This window comes from Panthera onca, chromosome A2 (assembly GCF_046562875.1).
Source record: "Panthera onca isolate mPanOnc1 chromosome A2, mPanOnc1 haplotype 2, whole genome shotgun sequence".
NCBI classification, from domain to species: domain Eukaryota; kingdom Metazoa; phylum Chordata; class Mammalia; order Carnivora; family Felidae; genus Panthera; species Panthera onca.
The window spans coordinates 161950700-161976416 of record NC_138340.1 but is presented as its reverse complement, the minus strand read 5'-3'; the positions used below and the strand labels follow the sequence as shown (position 1 = coordinate 161976416).

The 25717-nt window shown below is 48.6% G+C and overlaps 6 non-coding genes across 6 annotated transcripts; 4 read left to right on the top strand and 2 right to left on the bottom strand.

The window, feature by feature from the left end:
- Positions 1–2787: 2787 nt before the first annotated feature.
- Positions 2788–2859, bottom strand: TRNAC-GCA (transfer RNA cysteine (anticodon GCA)). The gene has a single exon. It is a non-coding gene; the product is annotated as a tRNA-Cys (tRNA).
- A 2104-nt stretch (positions 2860–4963) lies between these two features.
- TRNAC-GCA (transfer RNA cysteine (anticodon GCA)) lies at positions 4964–5035 on the top strand. The gene has a single exon. It is a non-coding gene; the product is annotated as a tRNA-Cys (tRNA).
- A 4047-nt stretch (positions 5036–9082) lies between these two features.
- Positions 9083–9154, top strand: TRNAC-GCA (transfer RNA cysteine (anticodon GCA)). Its single transcript has one exon. It is a non-coding gene; the product is annotated as a tRNA-Cys (tRNA).
- A 3439-nt stretch (positions 9155–12593) lies between these two features.
- Positions 12594–12665, top strand: TRNAC-GCA (transfer RNA cysteine (anticodon GCA)). Its single transcript has one exon. It is a non-coding gene; the product is annotated as a tRNA-Cys (tRNA).
- A 5410-nt stretch (positions 12666–18075) lies between these two features.
- Positions 18076–18147, top strand: TRNAC-GCA (transfer RNA cysteine (anticodon GCA)). The gene has a single exon. It is a non-coding gene; the product is annotated as a tRNA-Cys (tRNA).
- A 3083-nt stretch (positions 18148–21230) lies between these two features.
- TRNAC-GCA (transfer RNA cysteine (anticodon GCA)) lies at positions 21231–21302 on the bottom strand. The gene has a single exon. It is a non-coding gene; the product is annotated as a tRNA-Cys (tRNA).
- Between the last annotated feature and the right edge of the window lie 4415 nt (positions 21303–25717).

The window sequence follows — 25717 nt, the reverse complement described above, 5'->3', positions numbered from 1 at the left end:
CCTGAATGATAGTTGAGCTGAGTAGAGAATTATAACTTATAGTCTTTGACGTGTAAGATTTCATTCCATTGTTTTCAACCATCATTGTTTCCGTTGAAAAGTCTGCTGTCATTCTAATTATTATTCCTTTGTACATGATTTGTCTTTTCTCTTTGGCCACTTTTAAGATCATCCCTTTGTCTATGGTATTATGAAGTTTCACTGCAATGTGCCTGGGTGGGAATTTATCTTTTTCAGAACTTATTCCTAAATCTGAGGTCTTTGTACAAGTCTGGAAATTTCTCAGCTATCGTATTATTTAATATTCCTCCTTATAATTATAAGGATACTTATAATTATATAACTATATAATTATATATATATATAATTATATATATATAATTATATATTATATATATAATTATATATTATTATATATAATAATATAATATTAATATTATATATTAAATAATATATTATATAATTATATATTATATAATATATATTTATATATATTAAATAATATATTATATAATTATATAATTATATATATAATTATAATTATATATAATTTCCTCTTCCTCCTTATAATTTATACTTGCAGAATTCATATTTGACATTTGTCTTTATTCTGCACCTCTCTTAACCACTCTTTTTTGTTTTGCATTTTTTTAGACCTTTGTGCTTCACTCTTGGTAGTTTTTTAAGATTTATATTCTATTTCACTCACAAATCTCTCTTCTGTCTAACCCACTATTATACTATTAATTTCAGTTATTGTATTTTTCATTGTATTTATTTATTTTAATTTTTTTTAATGTTTATTTATTTTTGAGAGAGAACACAAGCAGGGGAGGGGCAGAGAGAGAGAGAGGAGACATAGAATCTGAAGCAGGCTCTGGGCTTTGAGCTGTCAGCACAGAGCTCGATGTGGAGCTTGAACCCACAAACCGTGAGATCATGACCTGAGCTGAAGTCAGATGCTTAACAAACTGAGCCACCCAGGCACCCCTGTATTTTTCATTTTATATGAGTCTGCTTCATCTTTTTAAAAGTCACATATTCCTATATATTCAATTTCCTGTGTCTTTAATAATTTTAACCATACTGAGGCATCTGGGTGGCTCAGTGGGTTGGGTGTCCGACTTCGGCTCAGGTCATGATCTCACCGTTCGTGGGTTTGAGCCCTGTGTTGGGCTCTGGGCTGACAGCTCAGAGCCTGGAGCCTGCTTCAGATTCTGTGTCTCCGTCTCTCTCTGACTCTTCCCTGCTCGCTTGCTCTCTCTCAAAAATAAATAAACATTTAAAAAAAAAATAATAATTTTAACCATACTTCATAGTATCTATATGATAATTCTCTTATCTGACATCCTTTGTCTGATGGCTTTCACTCATGGTTGGCTGATCCTCATATGTTTTATTATTTTGAGTTGTGAACCCGTTTTAAGCCAGGTTTCATCCGTGGGAATTCTGTGGGGCCTGGTTTGCTGATGTGCCCTTCAGAGTTTGTGTTTGCTTCTTCTGGGTACCCCACAATCATTGTTAGCCTGGGCACATTTTTTCTGTTAACTTTTAGCTTGGGGAATTTCTCAACCCTGCAGGCAGTGTAAATTCAAAGTTCTAACAAGAATAGCTTTGTAGTTATAAATTTTCAGGGGAATTATCCCCTCCCCCCTGAAAAGACAAGGACCTCTTGTCTACTTGTGCTGGTGTTTTACTAGCCTGCCCTTTTACTAATGGTGCGACTCTGAGAGTCTGACTTTACATGGGGGAGGGGATTCCAAGTCTAGACCTAACCTTCTGGATCCACATGGCTGTTAAAACTCAACACCTAGGCCGTCTCACCACAGCCATGGGCATTCTTGGGGTCACAACTTTAGTTCATCCCCCCACCCACCCCCAAGACACCCTTTATTGTCATGACAGCTCAGTTATACTTACAAAAGGATATTTGCTATATTTTATCTTGCATTTCTGGGTGCTTTGAGGTAGGAGGAATTTTAGATGATCTAATCTAGCATATTTCTGGTATCAGAAATCCTTTTATGTTGAAACAGCACTCTCTTCCAAAACATACAAAATAAAATAACCCTCTCCTCTGTTTAGCTTATTCTTGTTATTCACTTGACCGTTTCTTCATGTGGCTGTTCTACTCACCACAGATGGTTCTTGCTCAGCTCTGTCTTCCCTGTGTCCGGCCTCGAGTAGGAATCAAATATGTCTTGAGCGAATGGATGATTCCATGGCCGATCAGATGGATATCAGCCACTGCTCTGATGTCGGTCAGCATCGTGAGGATAGAGTAGGGGTCAAAGAGTCCATTGCTGCCTCTTTGGGGAAGACAGATTAGGGACAGTGGTGTGCCAGAGCCGATCTTGCTCCAGAGAGTCACTTGTTAGCACACCTTCCCAATTCCATGTTCAGTGATCTTACGTTTGTAGCTTGAAATTGGCCACGGTGAGATTGTTTATACCGTGAAACTGGAAAACACTAAAAATCAGCCATGCTCTTCCCCCAAGAGCTGGTTGTTAAATATTTACCAGCATACCACAGACTGGAGCGATGAAAACATGTAGACCAAATAATCCTAAGCCTATACGGAAAAAGACCCATGGTAAGTGAAACATGAAGTCAGAGTTGGAGGAATCTATCACTCTGGGGCTGTGGTGCTTGGTGACAAAGCTTTAAGTTATCCCTGACTTTTTTTTTTCCTCCAGATTTGGAAAGTCTTAGTATCCTGAGGCTCCCTATTAGGGAAAGGAGCTGAATCTTTAATAGCAGCTTCAATGAACAAAAGTGGAGGCCGGCAGGGGGCACCTGGATTTGAACCAGGGACCTCTTGATCTGCAGTCAAATGCTCTACCCCTGAGCTATACCCCCTGATGTAGGTTGGGGCCTAAGTAATACCTTTTACCTGTGTAGCCACACCCAACATCCCTATAAATTTTCACTACAAACGTTCACTGGCTGGGCCTCCTGGAAGCTGCCAAGCCTTCCTCACTACAATTTTATCTCTCTGATGCAAAACAAGCAACAGTTTCCCCTCCCTATAGCTACCTCCCTGCTTTTTCTGGAAAAGCACAGAAACCGACATTTATAGCTGGAAGGGGCCCCAGAGTCGCTAGTCTCTATGCCATTCACGGTGGGCATCTGATTACAGAGATTCAAGATTACTAGTCTTCCTACGACAGAAAGCCCTTTATTAATAGGATCAGAACCTGGATCCACTCTTCCTGACTTTGGGTTTAGAACCCTGGGTTCCATAGGCTATAGCATGCCCTTGGATTTTGTTCTAAGGAGGGCGGTAAGCTACTGAGCAGAGCAGGAAATGTGGTCTCACTCATGTTTGAAACAATCATCTGGGTGGAAATAGGAGGAGGGGAAGAACAGAAGGGGGAGACCTGTGAGGAGAGTATCAGGACGGGCCAGGTGGGGGCCGGACCCTGGTCCTTGACCGCAGGTCCCAGTGGGGGGCCAAGAGAACCGCTCAGATGCAGACACATCTGACAGCGGAGCCCACAGGTCTCGCTGCCGGCTTTGGAGGCAAAAGAAAGAGGTGACCCAACAGTGGCTGGCAGGTGTTTGGCCCTGGTTGCTGGGGGAAATCCTTGCACTTAGGTGGGCACCACGGATGGAGCAGGGAGCTGGTTGGGAGTGAGAACTCATCATTCGCTTCCCTCTGTGTTTGGTGTGAGAAGCCTGTTCGTTCTCTGCATGAGGGTATCAGGTGTGAGATGCTGGCTCTGGGAGGAGGCTGCAGGTACCACTGGAGGGTCACCCACGGACTTTTCATGTCCCTGTTTCTCCCCAGGGCTCATCTCCTTTCTCTGTCCACTGTGGATGGTGGGGTTCTGCTCTAATACACGCGCTCAGGTCTTGCCCAACTGACAAGCCCTTCCTTTGCCCTCGTGCTTAAGTATTAGTTTACCTGGGTTCAGAATTCTAGGCTGGAGGTTGTTTTTCTTCATCTGTAAAAAATATTTATTGTATAATAGCATAAAATATCAATAAAGACAACTTTATTCAATTATTCATCTCACCAAAGAGAAAAGAAAGTTTTAATTTCAAAATGCCATGGTTCAAGTGTCTACACAGCTAAAAGGTTATGCATATCAGTGCTTACTACTTTGGATTATAATTCTCAACTACAACTTATTTTTTTTTTTTTTAATTTTTTTTTCAACGTTTTTTATTTATTTTTGGGACAGAGAGAGACAGAGCATGAACAGGGGAGGGGCAGAGAGAGAGGGAGACACAGAATCGGAAACAGGCTCCAGGCTCCGAGCCATCAGCCCAGAGCCTGACGCGGGGCTCGAACTCACGGACCGCGAGATCGTGACCTGGCTGAAGTCGGATGCTTAACCGACTGCGCCACCCAGGCGCCCCCTTATTTTTTTTTTTTAATAGCACACACAGTAAAGGAAGGAACTCCATGATTTAGAAAATATACATTTCAAACAATCCTTGATAATTATGACCATCCCGGGCTTAATCTGAAAATATTTATGTTTTTTAAATCCATAGACATTTAACAATGCAAGCAATACATTTGGGGCTGTGGTGATTTGAGATATAGTTTGAGTTTTTTACTTTGGGGAGAGATGGGGGGTGGGGGGAAGGTCTACTAAAATACAGATCTGCCCGTTAGATCTATTTAATTTTACTTTCTTTTACTTATGTATATATTTTCACTTGAATATACAGCTTTTTAAAAGAAGAATGTTTTCCTGATTATAATAAGGCAATAAAGGCGGTACTAGAACCAAGGGACAAGATGATTGAGTGATAACTGCTTTCGCACAGTAGAGGAAAATCAAACAAGAACCGAGCTCTGTGGGAAATGAAGGGGAAGCTTCATCACTCAGGGCATCACTCTGAACGATGAGGTTCTGCAGGCCCCCTGAGTGAAAGTCGCAGTGTCCTGGAAGGTACCTGGGTATTGCAACAGGTTAAAAGATGTCAGTTAGAAGTCAACATCGTGTGTGGGGGTATAGCTCAGGGGTAGAGCATTTGACTGCAGATCAAGAGGTCCCTGGTTCAAATCCAGGTGCCCCCTGGAGATTTTCTTTCCGCGTCATCCTGGGTCCCGGCAGTGGTTTCACCCTACCTATTAATTAGGCGGCTTTTTAATTGGGCTGATTTCCTGTGGACGGCTCAGCAGACCGGAAGTGGAAGCGGGAGGAAAGGCCGGAAAGGGCATCTCCTGCTTCGGGAAGTGGTTTGCTGCGGGAAAATCGCATTGCCCGCCCAGAAACAGACCTTTTTGCCACGACCCTCTGGCCCACGTGTACGTCTGGTGATCTCAGGCACTGTTTCTCCTTCCGAGTGAGTAAGCAGGCAGGAGGCCGGGGCGCACACAGAAGCCGCAGCCGCGAGACATCACAGGCCTCGGAGCCGGGACTCTGATGCGGGAGGCCTGGGCAGGGCCCATCGGGAAAACCTGGCACCCTTCTGCCCTTCCCCCTATCTCCTCCAACCCCTCCCGCTCTAGATGATCTGACGGACGCGTGTGGGGCAAGACTACGCTGGATGATTTTTAAAGGGCCTTTCGCCTAAATGTGTATGATTCTCAAAGCCGGTGCCCTGGGCAGGGGCCTGAGAAGCTGCCAGGTGCAAAGGGAGGCCTGGCAGGAAAGGGGCCCCTCCGCCATGCAGCAGACCGCCCCCCCCCCGGCTTGAGGCGAGCCCACGGAAGACGTGGGCGACTTGCTATGCTAAGAGCTCTGGATACCGATTGCGGGGCAGGGGCAAGGCGCCCTGGCTCCTCGGTGGGTCCTTGGAACACAGATCACGTGGTCTCTGATTCGCAATTCAGGGAGTCCCCACCTGCTGTCATTAAAAATATGTATGTTGCCGACCTTATTTCTTAGAGCAGTTTCCGGTTTACAGAAAAACTGGGCAGAAAGTACAGAGAGTTCTCCTATACCCCCTCACCTTACCCCCCCGCCCCAGTTTCCGCGTCATTCACACCTTGCACTAGTGTGGTATATTTGTTAAAATTGGTGAATGCATATTGATACGTTATTAATACCCTGTAATTTACAGTAAGACTCCTACAGTTTTATGGGTTTTGACCAACGCAGAATGCCATGTATCCACAATTACTAGCATCATGAAAGATAGTTCCACTGTTCTAAAAAATCCCCCCTGCTCTCCCTATTCATCCCTCCCCTCCCGGCAATCCCTGGCAACCACCTATGTTTTTACTGTCCATAGTTTTGCCTCTCCCAGAGTGTCATACAGTTGGAAGCATACTGTATATAGCCTTTTCAGGTCAGCGTCTTTCACTTAGCTATAGTCACTTAAGGTCCTTCCATGTCTTTTTGTGGCTTGACAGCTCATTTCTTTTTTAATCACTGAATAATATTCCATGGTATGGGCTTGCTGTCGTTTCTATTTAGACTTGGTGTTGGCATTCCCAATAACTGCATCTTCCAGCAAGAAGAGGAGAGAGAAATTAAGAGTACACATACCTTGATGAGCACCAAGTATTGTATAGAATTGTTGAATCACTACACAGGACACCCGAAACTAACATGACACTGTATGTTAACTACACTAGAATTTAAAAAAAAAAGGTGGGGGGGGGGAAGAGAGGAGCAGCAGGTCAGGCCTTTGCTAGAAAGCTTCCCCCAGTCTCTGGTAGCACTACACAATTTTCTCCATTCCTCATCCTGCCATTGATTCAGTCTCACTGATGACACTTGTGGTACGTATTTGTAACTATCTTACACCCTCAACGTTTGAAATTCCTTTCCATTTTGGGGGGATCCAGAGCTGTGCATGGCTGGTGGAAACCAGGATGTAACTATACTACAAAAGGCAAAAGTACCAGACTTTGCCCTCCCACAAACCCCAGCAGGGCTTAGCCGATCCCATGCACGTGATGGAGACTTGGAACATGGAATGAGGTACACACAAGCAGGAAGAGCCTGGAATTTACTCCAGGGGGGCCACTGCTCTGGCATTGGCAGCGGGGCTGATGGCTGCAGCCGGTGCACAGTGGGGGCATTATCAGCCCCCTAACCAGGATGCTGTTTGGAGGTAAATGATCCTGACCCCCCCCCCCCCCCCCCCCACCGGCTGTCCTTTAATTCTGCCCATTTTCTGAGCGTAGATTTCTAGGTTTCCTTTAGTGGTCTGAGATTTTTGTCATTGTGCCAGTAATTTCCTTGTTTGTTTCATTTAGCCATTATCAGTTTCTGTTTTTGAGACAGAATGCTGGCAGTGCGAAAATTGATACCAGAGTTCGGTGCAGGAGGTGAAGGGGACATGACATCGGTCATCTGGTCTTGTTGGGGCTAAAAGCAGTGAACATCTGGCTAGTTATTCACAAATTGGGACCTGGCAGTCATTGACACACACTGACAAAGCAGGCAAGTTGAATATTGCCAGTGTCTCGTGGAAGGAAGTGCATGATGAGAGCCAGGCCTTGATGTGCTAAGAACACCAGGGGACACCATACAGTAAAGTGGCTAATTCTAGGGGCACCTGGGGGGGCTCAGTCAGTTGAGCATCCGACTTCGGCTCAGGTCATGATCTCACGGTCAGTGAGTTCGAGCCCCGTGTGGGGCTCTGTGCTGACAGCTCGGAGCCTGGAGCCTGCTGCGGGTTCTGGGTCTCCCTCTCTCTCTGCCCCTCCCCCGCTCATGCTCTGTCTCACGCTCTCTCTCTCTGTCAAAAATAAATAAAACAGTAAGAAAATATATATTAAAGTGGCTAATTCTATTGGCATTGGGACTCAGAGAAATAAAACGCAGGTCAAATGTGTAAACCCTCTACCCAGCGCCAGGCACAGACAGTCTGATCTCTTACCCCTAAATAACTGAAAAAGCCTCCAGCCAAAAGTAGGGTTTGATCCTGTGGGTTACTGACTTATAATGTCAGTTAAATTAACAGTATCTTTGTCACATGCATGAAAGATAGGACACGAATCGGAAAAGAGTGGGATCTTCACATCCATCCCGGGCTCATTCAATGGCCTCAGAAACAAAGGCCAGAACTTCAGGCAGGGAGGCTAGGAACCAGCTCTGCCTAATGGATTTCGCCTCACCAGGGAACATGGCCACCCCAGGGAAGGGTGCCCAGCTTTCCAATCACCTCCCTTAATAAAAAGATGGTGTTTTATAGGGCCGGCAAACAGCCAGCAACATGGTAGCAGGTTGATTATGTTAGAAACATCCTGGATGGGGCGCTGCTTTGTTCTCACTGGAATACTTATTTCGAATTTACATTCTATTTTTGAAGTGAAACATGTTATCCGCGTAACGCAGTAATGATCCAAGTAAGCGTTGCACAGGAACGAGTCAAGAATCTCCCCTCTTTTACCGCATTTTCCATTGCATAGCTCAGTATCCTCTGTGGTCTCTGAAAAGTGAATCTCACTGGTCTCTGATGCCATGTAATAGAACATAGGTTACTGTGCTGGTGCCTTTTAGGAAGGACTGGTGTGTGTCCTCCCTATGTGAGTGAGGGTCGGCAGTGGGGAGGGAGTGGGGGTGGGGGCGTGGGTACATGCAGGGCCTGGGCTCTGCTGCCCGTGGGGCAGAAGAAAGAGCGATCTCTGACCATAAACCAGGGATCCTTGCGCCAGGGCTGTGGGTCTCCAAATAGCAGCCTTTATGCCTCTCGCTAGCTTCCTCTGTTGTGCTGCAGGAAGGATTCAGGGGCTCCTGCCTCTCTAGGGCCCAACCAAGCCGCTGGGAGACTGCCTCAGGAGGGGATTGGGCTGGGGAGACGGGGGAAGATGTGAAGGAAAACGGGCGAGAGAGCAAGCAAGGGTGAGGCTGGGGAGGATGGGGCAGAGCAGGTGTAGCTGAGGGAGGAGGGAAGAAAGGAAGGATGGGGGGGCTGGGGTCCACAGAAACCTGGTGCCTCCTGCAGTTCAGGTGTGGCTATAGTGGAAAAGTGCTAGGAGACAAGCGAAGGGTCTCTGGGGAATCGAAAAGGCGGTGTTATGGCTGCATAGCCGTCTTTAGTGAGTTGCGGTGCACCTGCCGGCTTCACAGGCCGACCAGGAATGAACAGAACTTACAGTGCCCTATGGAATGTTTGGTGCGGCGTCACAGGTGAAATAATGTAAAGAGGACCTCATTCCATGCAAGGGGGTATAGCTCAGGGGTAGAGCATTTGACTGCAGATCAAGAGGTCCCCGGTTCAAATCCGGGTGCCCCCTGCTGGAGCTTTGCTTTATTGCCTCTCGTAGAGGAGTGGCTTCCCAGCTACCACATTCTATACAATGTCATCAGTTGCCCTCCCCACCTCTTTTCCCCAGGCCCTGGTGTTTTTTCAGGCGTCCTTTCTCCCTTGACATACTGAAGTATGGTAGGTTCCTGGTATCAAATTTCTGAGGGGCAGAGGCCAGCCAGGTGGCCGGCGGCGGCAGGTGCACACACGGAGTTGGGAGGGCCCAGGGTGATGGTCACCGGCCCAGCTGGGGCTATCGGGTCCACCGCGGGACTTCATTCCCCGGGTGCGTGCCTGGGTCCTCACATTCCCACACCACTGACCAACCCTGCAGCAGAGACCAAGGGGAAGGAAAAGCAAAAAAACTAAAAACGAAACAAAACAACACGTAGCAGGAAAGAGGGAGACAAGCCCCTTTTCTCCTGCAACATCCCTCCGGCGCCCTCTACTGACAGCTCTTAGCATTGTGCTCGCTTAAGGAGAAAGGCGTAGGGAAGCCAGTCCGTTATTGTAGGGCAGGTATGGAAGCATGAATTTGGACCCAGGATTCAAAAAATTGATAACTGCCACATCGTGTGAGTGCCAACAGGATGTTAGCAGGTGTATGCAGGCGGGGGCTTGAGATCATCCTGCAAATTTGAGTGTGCCCTCTGGCATTTCTGCCATTACTGTGAGATGTGTTTATCCTGTGAGCTGCTGCCCCTTCAGCCTGGGCCCCAGAAAGAACACACGTGGTCCAACCTTAAGCGCGACTCACCTAGAAAGGCCAACGCCCTCTGGACCCACAGCTTGAAGCGGGCTTACCCAGCCAAGCCCAGCCTCTATCAATTGATTCTCATTCAATATTCTGACCCATGAGCATGAGAATAAATGCTTATTGTCGTGTGTCAATGCTTTGGGGCGTTTTTGCAACACTCTTATGAATACGACTGGAAAATACTAACACTGACACACAGAAGGGGCCTCCTGCTATAACAAAAGCCTAAAGTACATGACATGTCTTTATGATGAAGCATGGGGAATTAGTGGGAAGTTAGTGGGGTAACTATTATTGAGGGCAGGGAAAACGGGCTCATGATAACCTGGAAGGCAGAAAATGCATTTGAACTTGTAGTGTTAGCGGTAGGATATTTCGAAGAAAAATACTGAATGCATGAGCTGTTTTGTTACAGGCTGTTTTTGATAAGGTACTGCAAAAAAAAGATTTGAGTTCAGAAGACAACTTACTGGTTTGCAGTCAGAATTTAGAGGCAATCTAGATAGCTCAGAATTGCGTAGTGAGAAAAATAAAACCATCCTGTCCAAAACAAAGGCGAGGCTGTTATTACATCACTTTAGCCAAAAGGCTAAATCCAGAGCTTTCCAGTAAGATATAGCCCCAAACCAAATCAAGCTTAATGTGCTCATAGCTTAGATGTACCTCATTAAGAGCACTGAAGAATTAAGCCGATACTAAGTATATCCTCTCGGCTGGACAAAAGTATTCCTAGAAAGACTGAGGATGTGCCCAAGTACTTATAATTGAGCTGGAGGGAGAGCATACATCAAACAGAATTGTGGTCATGGCTTTCGGCATGTGGAGTCAAATACATAGAAAACCCACACATTTCTTGAGAGAGCTGTATTGGCGAAAACATTACTAGCCGGGACAAAAAAGTTACCAAGACTGGAGAATAAAAGGGCCTGGGCTTCCAGCATTCCATAGGGGGAAGCAAACTGAGAAGAATGCCTAGCCACAACAAAGGACATGTTTTCCAATGATCTCTCCAGAAATTTCAGAGAAGGAGAAAGGAAAAAAGGAAGACGTCTTAGAGGGTGGGCCCATGAGTCATGCAGAACAGTGGGCAGGGAGCTCTCCCTAGGTAGCAGAACCAGAGCCGACTCAAGGAATATTCCCTACTGCTGGAATGCATATGTTGTGTGCCACTGGGTTTTGGGGTGGTTTGTTATACAATATTATTGTAAAAAGGCTGGCAAATACTGAATTTGGTATCTAGAAGGAGTCTCTGTCTGTAACAAAAGGCAAAAGGGGAGCGTGGCCACTTATGCCTAGCATTTCGATGTCTATGACCGTGTGTGTTTCCCGTTGTGATCAGTCATTGCACGTAAACATTTACTGCCGTAAGCCTGTTCCTGCACCATCGCTGGACTTTGGGTGTATGAGTGGTAGATAATTTGTTTCTTAAGCTTATAGGTCTCTGGATCGAGAGAAGCCTCATCTGGATCTAACGTATATCATAAGATCCTGGACTTCGTCTGACTGAATGAGGCTTTGGGGGCTTTGGGATGAGGCTGAGTACCTTATGCACGTGGGAGAGATTTAAGTAATTATGACCAAGAGGGCGAATAATGGTAGATTAAAATGTTGGCCCCAGTTCTGCACTTGTTCTATGTGTGCCCTTTGCCACAAGACTTTTCACATCCTCCCATTACAAGTGGAACAGGTTTGGGGTGGCTCCGTCAGTTAAGCATCCGACTCCTGATTTTGGCTCAGGTCATGGTCTCACAGTCGTAAGATCGAGCCCTCCATTAGTCTGAGCATGGGGCTTGCTTGAGATTCTCTCCCTCCCTGTCCCTCTCCCTCTACCCCTCCCCTGCTTGCACGTACGTTCTCTCTCTAAAAAAAAAAAAAAAAAAGAAAAAAGATAGATTTCCCTGCCCTTGATTTAAGGGTAGGTCCTAAGACTTGCTTTCACTGATGGGATATTAGCACGTGTGATACTAACAGAGGCTTGAAATCTGCTTGCGTGCTTGGGCTTGACCTTTTTGCATTTCTGCCACTGCCATGAGAAAATTTTCCCTGCTAGCTGTGACTCTTCCAACCTGGACCCAGGAAGAAACAGACTTGGAGCAGACCTGTGCCCAACTCACATAAAGAAATGAAGCACAGGAAAAAAAAAACGAAAAAAGAAAGAAAGAAACCAAGCACAGATGGACCTCCAGCTTGAAGCAGGGCCACCAGGTCAAGCTCAGACTAGATCTACTGGTTGTCACCCATGTTGCTGACCCTATGAACATGAAAAGAAATGCTTATTTTTGCATGCATCTGAATTTGGGGATGGTTTGTTATGAAGCGTTATTATGGACATAACAGGCCTGATTCCTACACTTCCTCTCCCTTCTCCCCACCCCCCAGGTACTGAGCAAGGGGTGAGGAGGAGATTGCAGTTTATGGGAGGAATTCAGATTGTGGCTTCAAAATGGAAAAGTGCTATTTGACCAGCCAGAAGCTCTGGGTGGTGGTGGGGGTGGGGGGGGGGGGGAAGGAAGGGTGAACTCCTGGCCAGAGGGTGGTCTCCAGTCAGTTTCTAGTGGGCTTGCCAGTTTCATTGGCTGACCAAGAGTGAATAGAATGTACAGGACACTGTGGAATGCTTGGGCGTGGTGTCACAGGTTAACTATGCTAATGAGGAGCAGGACCACAGTAAGGGGGTATAGCTCAGGGGCAGAGCATTTGACTGCAGATCAAGAGGTCCCCGGTTCAAATCCGGGTGCCCCCTGTAGGTGGCTTACCTTATTGACAAATAAGTGACCTAAGTTAGGGTCCTGCTTATTGGAAAGTCCTCTCCATTGCCACCTTCCTTTTCTCAGGTGACTTCTGGGATGCGGCACATGTCATGGAGCTGTTATGAATGACATATGTGTGACAGAAGGTCCTAAGTTCCTCTTCAAACTTTACCTTATGATCACAGGTTACCCAGCCTGCCTGCACGCACTTAGGGACCTTAGTTAAAAAAAAAAAAAAACAAACAGATGAGCCCTAGGGATTATGATTTAGTCGGACAGAGGAGGTACCTGGGAACTTTTGCTTTGGGGAGGCACACATCCCACCACCCCTCCGCTAACTTCAATTGTAACATCCAGTGGTTCCAAGTAAGTATTTTGGAACATACAACACTATGTAATGTTAAACAACCTTCTGGTGGTGAACATCAATGGGCTGTAGGCACGGAGAGCGGCCAGGTGTGCAGAGGGGAGAGAATGCAGGAAAGGCAGGGAAGGTGTGGGCGTGCTAGGGTGGTGACAGATCGTAGTGGCACCATACTGCTAGGTGTGGTGACTGCCCATAACTGATAACTCTGCTTTAATTTCTTGTTAATGTTTATTTATTTTTAAGGGGGGGCAGTGCAAGCAGGGGAGGGGCAGAGAGAGAGAGAGGGAGACACACACACACACAGAGCAAGCTGGGGAGGGGCAGAGAGAGAGGCAGACACAGAATCCAAAGCAGGCTCCGGGCTCTGAGCTGTCAGCACAGAACCCGACGCGGGGCTCGAACTCACGAACCGTGAGGTCATGACCTGAGCCAAAGTCAGCTACTTGACCGACTGAGCCTCCCAGGTGCCCCTCGACTCTGCTTTAAAGTTCAGAATTGAAACACACTTATTAGACGAGACTGGTTGTTTCTGAATGAAGCGTTTGATTGACAATCTAGAGGTCCCTGGTTCCAATTCAGGTGTGTTGTTTTTCTTTTTCCCTCCCAACTTTAGAACCTTCTTTCCATCTTTTGAGGATGTCCAATTATGGGAGCCCTGGTGGAAGAAATGTCTCCTCTTGCAGCTGCAGAGGCCAAATATAAAGGCGATTTTCTCCCTTTCTCCCTTTCTCCCAGCACTGCTGGCCAAACAGGTGCTCCTGACTCACACTACACTCGGAATGAGTGACACAAATCCCAGGGTTGGCAGTGCCCGAGGGCCTGGCTGGCTGAGTCCCCTTGGGTCGCCCCTGCCTCGCGTGAACCTGCGCCTCCAGCCTTCCCTTCAGCGCTGCAGGCTCCCTGCCACACAGACAGTGGTCATCTCATCTTTTGCCACAGGCAGAACCAGTTTCTGTTTCTGGAACCACGTGCCTAGGCTGATACAACATTTGGGGTCTTTTGCTGCTGGCAAAAGACCTTCACGAAAGTGGGGTGGCTATAGAATTGCTTTTCTGGTGTTGTATGGAAACCAATTTGACAGTAAATTTCATATATTAAAAAAAAAAAAAAAAAAAAAAATAATGGCACTACCAAAAAAAAAAAAAAAAAGAATTGCTTTTCTGTCCTATTGGCGTTGAAGGAGGTGGAAGTCCAGTTGATTCGTCAGGGCTGAAAATCTGAGAGCCCACGGGCTGTCAGTGGGAAGTTAGCTGATGAACTGATCACATGGATTCAACTGGCCAATGGGTTGGAGGAAGCTTATTCATCGGGCAGGCATCTGATGGCTGTTTATGGCTGGCATGCATTCTGATCGGTCAGTGTCTATGCTGTGAGCCATGGTTAAGGGTTCTGAGTACCACTTGTTCTTGGAATAGAGATCCCGCTGAAGGACAGAACCTTTAGGGACCACGTGTTGGGATAGAGCAGTAGAAAGAGCCAAGCCAAGGCTGACGGTCTCAGGAAGCTCAAAGTCGTACAGTGGAAAGCTCAGATGTGTGTGTTCTCTTCTCCGGACACAGATGGAGACGGCAGACTTCCCAATAACCCCAGCCCAACACTCAGCTTGTCTGCTCAATGACTGACGTGCTGAAAACCAAAGGCAAGATCGTCAAATTTCTATCCTATTGGGTTCATAGTTTCACCCGCCTCTTGTATGAATCATTTCACAGCATGTCAGGGCCCCTCCTCCAATTCAAAAAGCAAGCGGTGGAGCACCGGGGTGGCTCAGTCGGTTTAGCGTCCGACTTCGGCTCAGGTCATGATCTCGGGGATCTTGGGTCCGAGCCCTGCACGGAGTCTGCTTCAGATCCTCTGTCTCCCTCTCTCCCTGCCCCTTCCCCCCTCAAAAATAAATAAACATAAAAAAAGCAAGTTGCTACATCTTGCTTTCATTTTAGCCTTTATTGGGACTGTTCCTATTACCCAGGTAATGGTGCAAGGAATGACAAAATACTTAGACACAAAGGGTCTCCCTGAATAGTCAGGTAGAACATGGGGGATGGTTATTAGTTGCCAAGTTCTGCCTACATGTACATATGGTTCTATATTGTGTTTGTATTTTATAATCCCCAAAACTTTTCTCTAATATTTAACTCGTGTGCACACGTATGCATGTGTGCGCGCGCACACACACACACACACACACACACACACACACACTGTGACATCTCCCATTTGAATGTATGTGATGGCCTTTCTGCTTTTTATCCAATAATGAGTAGAGCTTTGTAATAAGGGAAACAGCCTTGTTACTTAATTCAAAGGGATATTTAGCAGACGCCTCAGCAAAAGATAAAGAACAGGAAAACACTGAACTCCTAAGATTGCTGCTGTAATCTCTGAGGCTGATGTGGTCATGCCTTTCCCAAGCCTGATTTTCTGCTTCCTACCAATTCTGTGATGTATTTCCAATAGTTCTTTTATATTTTTTTTTAAGTTTATTTATTCATTTTGAGAGAAAGAGCATGTGAGCTGGGGAGGGGCAGAGAAAGAAGGAGAGAGAGAGAATCCCAAGCAGGCTCTGCATTGTCAGCACAGAGCCCGACGCAGGGCTGAGACCCACAATATCAACTGATACACCTGCCTTTACCGTCTTTTTCCTTTCTAGCAATTGGAATGCACCATGATGACATCTTTGGACTGACCCAGTGGATGAGGAACAGAAGCTTTGTAAGAAAAATCCATCTGGCTGTGCAGAAATGCAAAAACTCTTCCAAAAAATAAGACCATTGGAGCCACCAAAATGAGGTCAGAGATCTGAATCTGGATACCCCTGTGCTATGAGACCACTAGCCTGGATACTGGGTTCTTGGCACAACATCATCAGGAAGGGAGCAGGTGGGATCGGGGCGGTTGGGACCTGTCTCCACCGACCCATTTCGAATCTTTTTGGAACCAGTCTCTTTTCAGACAGAAGCATCTCCTGTTTAAGTGACACAGACCATTGGAATTGTTGCACTTTTTTTTAAGGTTTTATTTTATTTTGAGAGAGTGTGAGTGGGGGAGGGGCAGAGAGGAAGGGAGAGAGAGAGGATCCCAAGCAGGCTCCGCACTGTCCGTGCAGTGTCGATGTGGGGCTTGAACTTAACTGCGAGATCATGACCTGAGCCAAAATCAGGAGTCGGATGATTAACAGGCCGAGACACCCAGGCGCCCCAAGTTGTTGCTTTTTATTAAAGCAAAACTAACTTGCGTGGAGAAAAGCAAATAGGTCATGTCAGAGATGTTTATAATTTGCATATCGTTTTCTTACAAAGATGAAGCTATTCTATGACGTTTTTAACATCAAAAGGAATAGATGACTTTTTCACACCAATAAAAAAAAGCTTTTAGGACACCTTTCTTAGCGGATACAGAGTATTCTTCTGTATGGCGGCTGCTACCACTCTTGACTTAGCCAACACTCCTTTGTTGGCCCCCCACACGGTTTCTAACCTCCCCTCGTACAGACAGATCTGCAAAGCGTCCTGTTCAAGATGCATGTCTGCTTTTCATCTAGTTTGGCCTCCATATGCTATGCCAATTTGGATGATTGTCCCTTCTCTGCATCCTTGGGATCTCTGTGGCCTTTGGGCCTCGTAGTGGTAACTTCCAGGAGAGGTCCAAGGAGGAAGGGACCGCTGGTCCCAGTCTAGGAGATAGTAAAGGCCTGAGTTTGGTGCCCAAACAGCGAGTCCTTGTACCTGGTCCCAAGTCATCTGGCTGTGCTGGGCTGATGGTTTGGGGCCAGCATGGCACCGTGACTTGTCCAGTAAGGCCATCTCCCTTTAAAGCCAAGGAGTAAGGAACGAAAAGAGTGGGGGTAGCAGAGAAAGCAATGTAGGACAGCTCAGAGGAGCCCATGCTGCAGGGAGTCAGAGTGGGACTGGCGGCAGCGGACTGGGGAAGTGAAACCTGAGCGCGAGGGAAGGAAAGAGGGAAGATTCCAGCTCTAAGCAATGATTAGTGCCCCACACGGGGACTGGGGAGGAGGCCGCAGTGCTCTGGGCAGGGAAGATTTCTAGAAGTTTCTAGAGAAGGACAGAATATGTCCAGAGTCAGACAGAGGTCTATCTGGACGAGGTCGGGCAGTCAGCTCCCACTAGTTTGCTAGGGATGAGAAGTGAGAGTGCGTGATAGCTCCTTGGGCACAACCACACAGGTGACGTGGTGCTCACCAGGAACCCCAGTTCAGGGGCAGAGCCTCTGACTTTGTGTCGGGGAGTCCCTGGTTCCAGTCAGCGCGTTGCCTGTTGGCATTTCTTTTTGCTCTGACCTCCTGTTTGCCATCACGCGGTCCTGTGTCTGTGCTCCGGTGACCACAAATCTCTCATTCTTGCCTCACCGCTTTCCACGCACTGCACGCTTATTTCTGCTGCCTGACCCACGGAACGATGCAACAGACAGAGAATAAGGGAGAAAACGAAGATAGGAAGGGGGTAGCTCAGTCTCCTGCCCAGTTTAGTGCAAAGAGGCCCCCTAATCATAAACATGGATTCTAGTGGTAACTTGGTCATTAAACCAAGTGAGTTTGGTTGGGGCGTGATTTGAATTCCAAACTTTTTTTTTTTTTTTCCAGATCTATCCCATGAGGGGCACAACAGCTCCCAAATCATCAGGAGCTTGTTAGAAGCTCATGTTGTCCCTCGTCCCCTTCCCAGAGAGTCTGGCTTAGGGGTTCTCAGGTGGGGCCCAAGCCCTGCCTCCCCTCCCCTCCCCTCCCCTCCCCTCCTCTCTGTCTGTTGAGCAGCTAGTTCTGTATCCCGCTCTTGCAGATGAGTCTGAAGAATGTTCCAGCTGCAAACCTCAATGTGGTCAATGCCAGTGCCTACAGCCAGGGGCTGAGGGAAGGAGGAGGTTGTAAGTGGAGGTAAGGGGCAGGGGTGGGCGTAGTGGGTAGGGCATGTTTGCAGGGGTGTTAGGACGGCAGAGTGCCACCAAGAATACATCTCGAGTCAGAGACAGTCAGGGCGTGGCTCTGAAGGATTAAAGAGTTTATTAGACACCTATAAGCAGGTGGGGGTATAGCTCAGGGGTAGAGCATTTGACTGCAGATCAAGAGGTCCCTGGTTCAAATCCAGGTGCCCCCTTATTATGCCTGCTTTTGCCCCCCTATAACAACTGTTGTGTCCCCCACTTGGAAACCCCTCTGAGAAGAGATGGATCCCAACCCCTCGGTTTCACCTCCTGTGTTTCTCCAACACTCAAGTGGGCTCCACCACCCAAGCCTCTCTGGTGGCTTCAGGTGGGCATTTGTGTTATTCTTTGACTGCCCAGCACCCGAACCCCCACCCGAAACAGTGAGTCTTGGGGGAAAGCACAGCTTTGCAACCTGCTCTACCAAACCAACGTGCCAAATCCTGCCCGGGCCTAGGACCTGGCTCAGACCTTGCCAGGTGAATTCCACTGCAGGATACAGAGCTCTGGCCGCCTTTGCAGGGCTGGAGGGTCCTTCGGCACCCACTGGGGATACAGTGGCTTCTGCCCCCGCATGGTGCTCTGCTGTGCCCTTGGCTGTGATTTTGGCCACTGGGGTCCCTTTGAGCCTGGCTCTCCCACCCTCCCTCCGGGGCCTTGGGCTCCTGCCAGCCTGCCAGTGACCGTCTAGTCTGTTTCCACCAGACAGAAGCAGGTTCTGGGTTCGCACCTGTGTGCATGACTGGCTGAGAAATGGGTACAGGGAGCCATTTGCAAGCAAGAGATCCTTGGAGAAATGGGGGGCTGGGGGCGGATGTGGGACTGGGGAGCTAACTGCCAGGCCTAGCTGTGCTGAAGTCAGTAAAAGTCCAGTCGGCCCCTCCTGGTAGGAGTATAGCAGGTCAGGGTCCACAGAGACGAAACAGCTAAATAAATTGTTGCCTGGGGCCAACCGAACCAAAGAGCCCGCTGAGATCGAGAGACATGGTGGCTGATTCTAACATACTGGGAACGCCTGGATCCGAGGTCCAGCTTCTTTGTTCAGGGCTCAGAAGGCCACACGGGGTCTCCAGTGGCCGCGCTGAGAAAATCTAAGGCACCACATGACCCAGCGGAACACCGGAGGCAGACTTTGATCCTGAGGTTGCCAAATTCCCTTGAAGCCAGAGCTTCCCTGGTCTCCTGCGTGAAAGTTGGGGCATTTGTTCAGGGGAGAACGGTGCTTCCAAAACCATACAGGGGATTTCTGAGAGGATGGGGAGGAACCAGCACCAGAAGCCAACTCCAGAAGCCACCAGTCCCCATGGATTTCGTCTTAAACCAGGACTGATAGGATTGCTTGCAGAGGGTCCAGTGCCCCGGCCCCCACCTGCCAAGTGCAGAAGCTGCCCGCTCGCTGCTGGTAACAGAGAACACCCAGGGGGTCTTTCGGGCCCATCAGAATCTTTGTGCGTCTGGTTTGGAATCCACACGGCCTGTGGCCCCAGGAGGGGACAGTGTGGGGTCCCCTGCAGGGGGGAGGTGGGTGTGGTCTGACTGTCCTGGGGCAGTAGCCCTGCCAGCAAAGTGAGAGTCCCCGTGCCCATTCAGAAGGCTTTTGGGCTTTGGTACCCCAAACAGGCATCCCTGCCCCCTCCAGGTGTGCTGAGTCCCAGATGTGAGGCCTTCTGAGGCAGATGGGGCTGCCCACAGGGAAGGTGACTTCAGCCTTCCTGGCCAAATGCCTCCCCTAGACTCAGCCCAAGGATTTGGCCTTGGGATGAAGAAGAAGTGTCTTGAACAGGAGAGGCTGGGGGGGTCTGAGGGGCAAAAACAAATGAGCCCAGGAGGAGGTGCAGTGAGGAGGGAAGGTCGGGGGGGACACCAAAGCGTACCAGCTAGAGACACAAGTGGGGGCGGGTACTGGGCAGGGCAGAGGGGGCTTCTGGGCACTCAAATGAGGGGTCGGTGGGAAAGGGGAGGGAGCCGATGGCCAGGAGAGGGTGAGTCAGCCAGGACACGGGGCAGATGGGAATAAACAGCAACTACCAGGTATTGGGAGGTCCCAACCAGGAAACAATTTGAAGTGAGCTCCTGGCTCAGGGGAAAAGATCCGACTGCGGGTCAAGAGATCCCTGGGTCAGATTTCCAGGCCGCCGTGAGCTTATCTCATTTAGTACCGGATGGGGGGGTTGGTGGACATGATCCGGGTCATTATGTGGCGTCATGTCTGGCACCAGGTTTGGGAAGTGGAAAGAGCCCAAGACCAGCCGTGTGAGATCTGGCCCCAACCCTATTATTAATCAGGTGTGTGTGCTTGGGAACGTCTCTTAATTATGGCCTCTGTTCAAGCCTGTAACACAGGGCACCAAACTAAATTGGTGGTTTCCAATTCTGACTTTCCACCGGGATCATCCCATGGGCTTGTTAAAAATAGAGTCTGTTGGCCCCACGCCCAACTATTCCGATCCAGGCAGTCTGATCTGGAGCCTGTGAGCTGTGTTTCCGAGAAAGCACACACCCCGCTGCCCTTACCCCCTCACACACCAGGGGCTGCGATGGGCAGTCCCCCCGGGGACCCTTGGCCTTAGAGGAGCCCAGAGCCCTCCAGTGACACAGCCCTGTTCTGACCCAGATGTCCTTGGCCATGGGTGGCTGGTGTGGGCAGGGGATTGTGCAGAAGGAATGCCTTCCACCTGCAGTAGAGGTCCGACTAGACATGAGGGGTATGCCAGTGTCTAAAGGAGTTCTGGGATTCACGTGGGAGGCCAGAAGTCTCCCTGTCACAGTGAGATGAGCTTTTAAGGACAGGTGCACCTTACCTGTTCTTGTCCTTACTGATTTGGGGAATGGGGTTCGAGCTTCCTTTCCCTCACTGGAGCTGGTGACTCTACACTGAGGAGAGAGAGAAAAGAGGCAGGGAAGGCCAGTCCTCTGTCATCTTCTATACTAACTCCTTGGAGTCAGTCCTCCAGAGCCAACCGAAATCCTGCTCTTCTGTAAGGGGTGGGGCTGAGTCTGGAGCAGGCCCCAGGGGGAGCTCCAAGAGCTGGGGGCTAGAGCCTCAGACCAGGGGCTCTGGCCTGCAGAGGGTTTGATCTGCTTCATCTTTCTTTGCCGGCCCCAGGGGGAGCTCCAAGAGCTGGGGGCTAGAGCCTCAGACCAGGGGCTCTGGCCTGCAGAGGGTTTGATCTGCTTCATCTTTCTTTGCCGGGTGTTCTGGCCAAGGAGGACCAGGCAATATAGGACCCACTTGTAATTAAAAGCTAGTAAAGGAAGGGGGCACCCGGATTTGAACCGGGGACCTCTTGATCTGCAGTCAAATGCTCTACCCCTGAGCTATACCCCCTTAACTGGCATGGTGATGTATTATTAACACCTTGTACCTGTGTCAATACACCGGGGTTCAGTTTTGCTGGTTGGACTGTCCTAGCCAACTCTGCTCCTCTCAGCTCTGGCCTCCCTCCCGCAGGAAACCAGCCCGTCCTCTTCCTGTATCTCTTCTGTGTGCACCTGGCTGTGGGCGCCCAGTAGCCTCCTTGACCCTTACAGGTGGGCAGACCCTTAAAATCATGCAGGAAACTCCCTCCCACTGTTCCCCATCCACTGCATGTCAGGCACACTGGGACGGTGACATACCTGTGACCAGGTGACAGCGCCTTCCCCTGTGCCGAGAGAAGGTTCAGAGCCCACGTCCGAAGGTTATTTAATTACACGGAAGAACATCCACGAGAATTTGCCAAATGGAAAGGCAGGTTGCAAAACAATGTGTCTGCATGAAATTATACATGATCTCAGCTTTTTCTTTTTTTTTCTGTGCTTTTATTTATCTTTCAAGTTTTCCATATCGAACATGCGGCCTTTAAAAAAAAAAAAGTTACTTAGGAAAAATTATATGCTAGGAGACTCCCGCTCCTAGGGATTTCTTCCTCTAATAGTCCCATGAGTACACAAAGGCACACGTATCTGGAGATTCATCGCAGCATTTCCTTTTTTTGTATCAGCAATAAACTGGAAACCACCTAAATATCCATTGACGGGGATTAGGTTACAAACATGGTGTCACAGGATGGGCTGTGATGCGACAGAAAATGATGAAATAAGCCCAGAGCGCTATCTATGCGAGGACTCATAAACAAGATCATGAAGGCCAAAAAGCAAACTAGGCGGCATATGATGTGAGATCCTTTGGGCTTTTAAAAAGATACTATATAGGGGCGCCTGGGTGGCTCAGTGAGTTAAGAGTTCGGCTCAGGTCGTGATCTCGCGGTTTGTGAGTTCGAGCCCCGTGTTGGGCTCTGTGCTGTCGTCTCAGAGCCTGGAGCCCGCTTCGGATTCTGTGTCTCCCTCTCTCTCTGCCCCTCCCCTGCTCATGCTCTGTCTCTCTCTGTCTCATAAATAAATCAAACATTAAAAATTTTAAAAAGATACTATATATACATATCATTAGATGATAAGAAAGATTACACATACATACAAAGGTATTTATGTGTAAACATATATTAAATTTTTATATATAAAATACATAATGTATAGTTAGTATATATTTAATATGTTTAAATATAAATTTTCCTATTTTAAATATTTCGTTATATACATTTGTTATATATACTTTGTTATATATATATTTGTTATATACATTTGTTATATATATTTTATTATGTATTGGACCTTAATATTTCATGTTATATACATATAATGCATATATATTTTTTTAATTTTTAAAATGTTTTTTATTTATTTTTGAGAGAGAGAGAGAGAGTGTCAGTGGGTGGTGGGCAGAGAGAGGGAGACACAGAATCCGAAGCAGGCTCCAGGCTCTGAGCTCTCAGCACAGGGCCTGACGTGGGGCTCGAACCCACAAACTGGGAGATCGGGACCTGAGCTGCAGTCAGATGCTCGACAGACTGAGCCACCCAGGCACCCCTAAGATGTATATATTATATATAGCATATATATATATATAATATATAATCTCCTCTGGAAGGAAATAAACCAAAGAGCTATTGCCAACGAGTGGGTGAGAGATTCTTCAATTTTCCAATTTACGCGTGTAATAACCCAATGTCGGCACAGTCCCACCTTCCAGGTACTGACTGAGTGGTTACAAGTAACCGAGAGAAAGCACTGCAGACGTTCCTTCCTTCCCCCAGCTCTGCAGCTGCCCTCATCCTGACTCCTCCCTCTTCCCTGGGCCCCTCCGGGTTTGTCCTTCACCCACCACCTCTGCTGCGGTTGTGCAGGCATTTCTTGTTTCTGCCAGTCTCCAGCCCCCTCCCCTCCCCTCCGGTGCCGTCACTCTGGTTTCACACACGGGTTGTCCAATGTCCACCCAGCTAGGATCCAAGATGTCCTTGGTTGCTCTGAAGGCAAAGGGCCAGCCCGCTGCCTTCTTGAGACGCCCGGCACCTGCCCGCCTCTCAGCCACACACCACGCTCTTCCACGCCTGCCTTCCCGCCCCGACCTCTCAGCCTCCGGAGTGGCCTCTCAGACTTCAGGCTCTGGTGCCCGGGGTACAGGGAGGGCACGCTCGAAGGGCATAGAAACCGTGTAGGAGGTCACGTCCCAGGTCAGCTGAGACTCGCAATAAAGTCGAAGGGTGATGATGACATTTCCAAAGGGAGAGAAAGGTTTTGATATTCACACTTGGAGTGGGGTGCCTGAGTGGCTCGGTTGGTTAGGTATCTGACTTCGGCTCAGGTCACGATCTCATGGTTCGTGCGTCCGGGGCCCACGTCGGGCACTGCGCTGACAGCTCGGAGCCTGCGGCCTGCTTCGGATTCTGTCTCCGGCTCTCTCTGCCCCTCCCCGGCTTGTGCTCTGTCTCTAAAATAAACATTAAAAAAAAAAAAATTTTATATTCACACTTGGAGCAAGACAGCGGAGGAAGGGATAGGCCCCAGCCAGTGATGGGGACTGTACACAGGGCCTTGTATGTAGGCCTCTTTCCCTTAAGAGGGAGATGGCTCCATCAGGGCCACTAGGGAGCCCTCCGGAGGGACAACGAGAGGCAGGTGCGGCTTCTGCCCAATTCCGTGGGCCCCCAGGAGGGGAGGAGGAAATGGAAGGCCTCTCTGCCCGCTATGGACCTACTGAGCCCCGGCACCAGGGAGCCCCGTCCTCTTGCTCTGCGCTTGGGACTGCACTGGCCCTTTAAGGGCCTCCAGCGTGTTACTTGGCCTCCCTTACCTCCAAGGGAGGCTGGGATGTGTAGTTTTTCTTCTGTGAAGCCACGCGACAAGAAGGAGGCTACAAAGGACACTGGGTAGGGGTGGGGATACTGGCACTCTGCCTCACCCAGGCCTCTCTGTCACCGCAGCGGGGTGGACACTGTGAACACATTAGAGCTAAGCCCGAGCCCTGGAAGGATCGTTATGTGGCGTTGACATTACTGAGGCTGAAGGCCGAGGGAGCCAAGGCAAATACAAGTGTCAGCCTGGTTCTAAAATCCTCCTCTAAGCTTGGGGCATCCCAAGAAGGGGACCCAGAAGGGCAATGCGGGGCAGAAGGCGCTCCCTCCAGTTGGGGGGTTGAAGGCGGAGGTGCAAGGAACCCTGAAAAGGGAGGGGGAGTCTCATGGGGAGAGGGCGAGGAGGAAGAAAGGGCCCCACTGAGCCACCAGGCTAGGACGATGGGACCGCAGGACCAGAAGTCGTAATGGGGTGACGGATGGAGGCTGTCATCAAAGGGGCCATTTTCTTTCTATTTTTTTTAACGTTTATTTATTTTTTGAGAGAGAGGGAGAGTGAACGGGGAGAGGCAGAGAGAAAAGGAGACAGCATCTGAAGCTCTGAGGGGGGGGGTTCAAAGCGCGAACCCTGAGATTGTGACCCCAGGCGCCCCCAGAGAGGTCATCTTCAAGATCAGGAGGTGTCGTGGGAGGGCAGGGACAGGAAAGCGACAAGCCGCCAGGCCCTCAGCCAAAGTTCCAAGTGTTTATGAAACAGGGGGAAAAAAGTACTAATTAAGAAATTCGAGTCTCTCGCCAACAAAAAGGAAAGAGCTTTAATGAAAGAGAAACTCTGAAGCACATCACTGAAGATAAAAAGAGGTTTTGTCTTTTTTTTCAGGCACTTATGTTGTGTGCTGATAACGGAAGACAAAGAAAATTCGCAACCCGGGGTGTCAGACAGAGAGCTTTTTGCCGGCTTGTCAAGTTAGACAAAGTCTGACCGCGCTGTCCTCAGTGGCCGTTTCTCTGCCGCATTTTCCTGCCGTCCAGCGTAAAGAGATTGAGGCTTTCTTGCTGTCAACTAATTTATTGTGAGAACCTGTTTTTAGCCCATCTAACGCATAGAGTTTTGCTGTTGATACAGGCCTAGAGGATCGTGAAATGTGTTTTAGGGAGTCGGGAGAAAGGTCATCGAAGATGATTGGTGTGGGGCCCCTGGGTGGCTCAGTCGGTTAAGCGTCTGACTTCAGCTCAGGGCGTGATCTCACAGGCTGTGAGTTCGAGCCCCGCGTCGGGCTCTGTGCTGACAGCTCGGAGCCAGGAGCCTGCTTCGGATTCTGCGTGTGTCTCTCTCTCTGCCCGTCCCCACTCGCACTCTGCCCCTTTCTCGCTCAGAAATAAACAAACATCAAAAAATATATATTAAAAAAAAAAGATGATTGGTGTAAGGGATCAGAGAAATCATGACAGATTTCCGAATTCCATGCGGGGATCTCGGGACTCACGGCGAATTCTGGGATTGTCTACCAAAATGCTCAGCGGCTTGTCCTCCAGACCACAGGAAGCCATTACATTCTTCAGTTTTGAGACG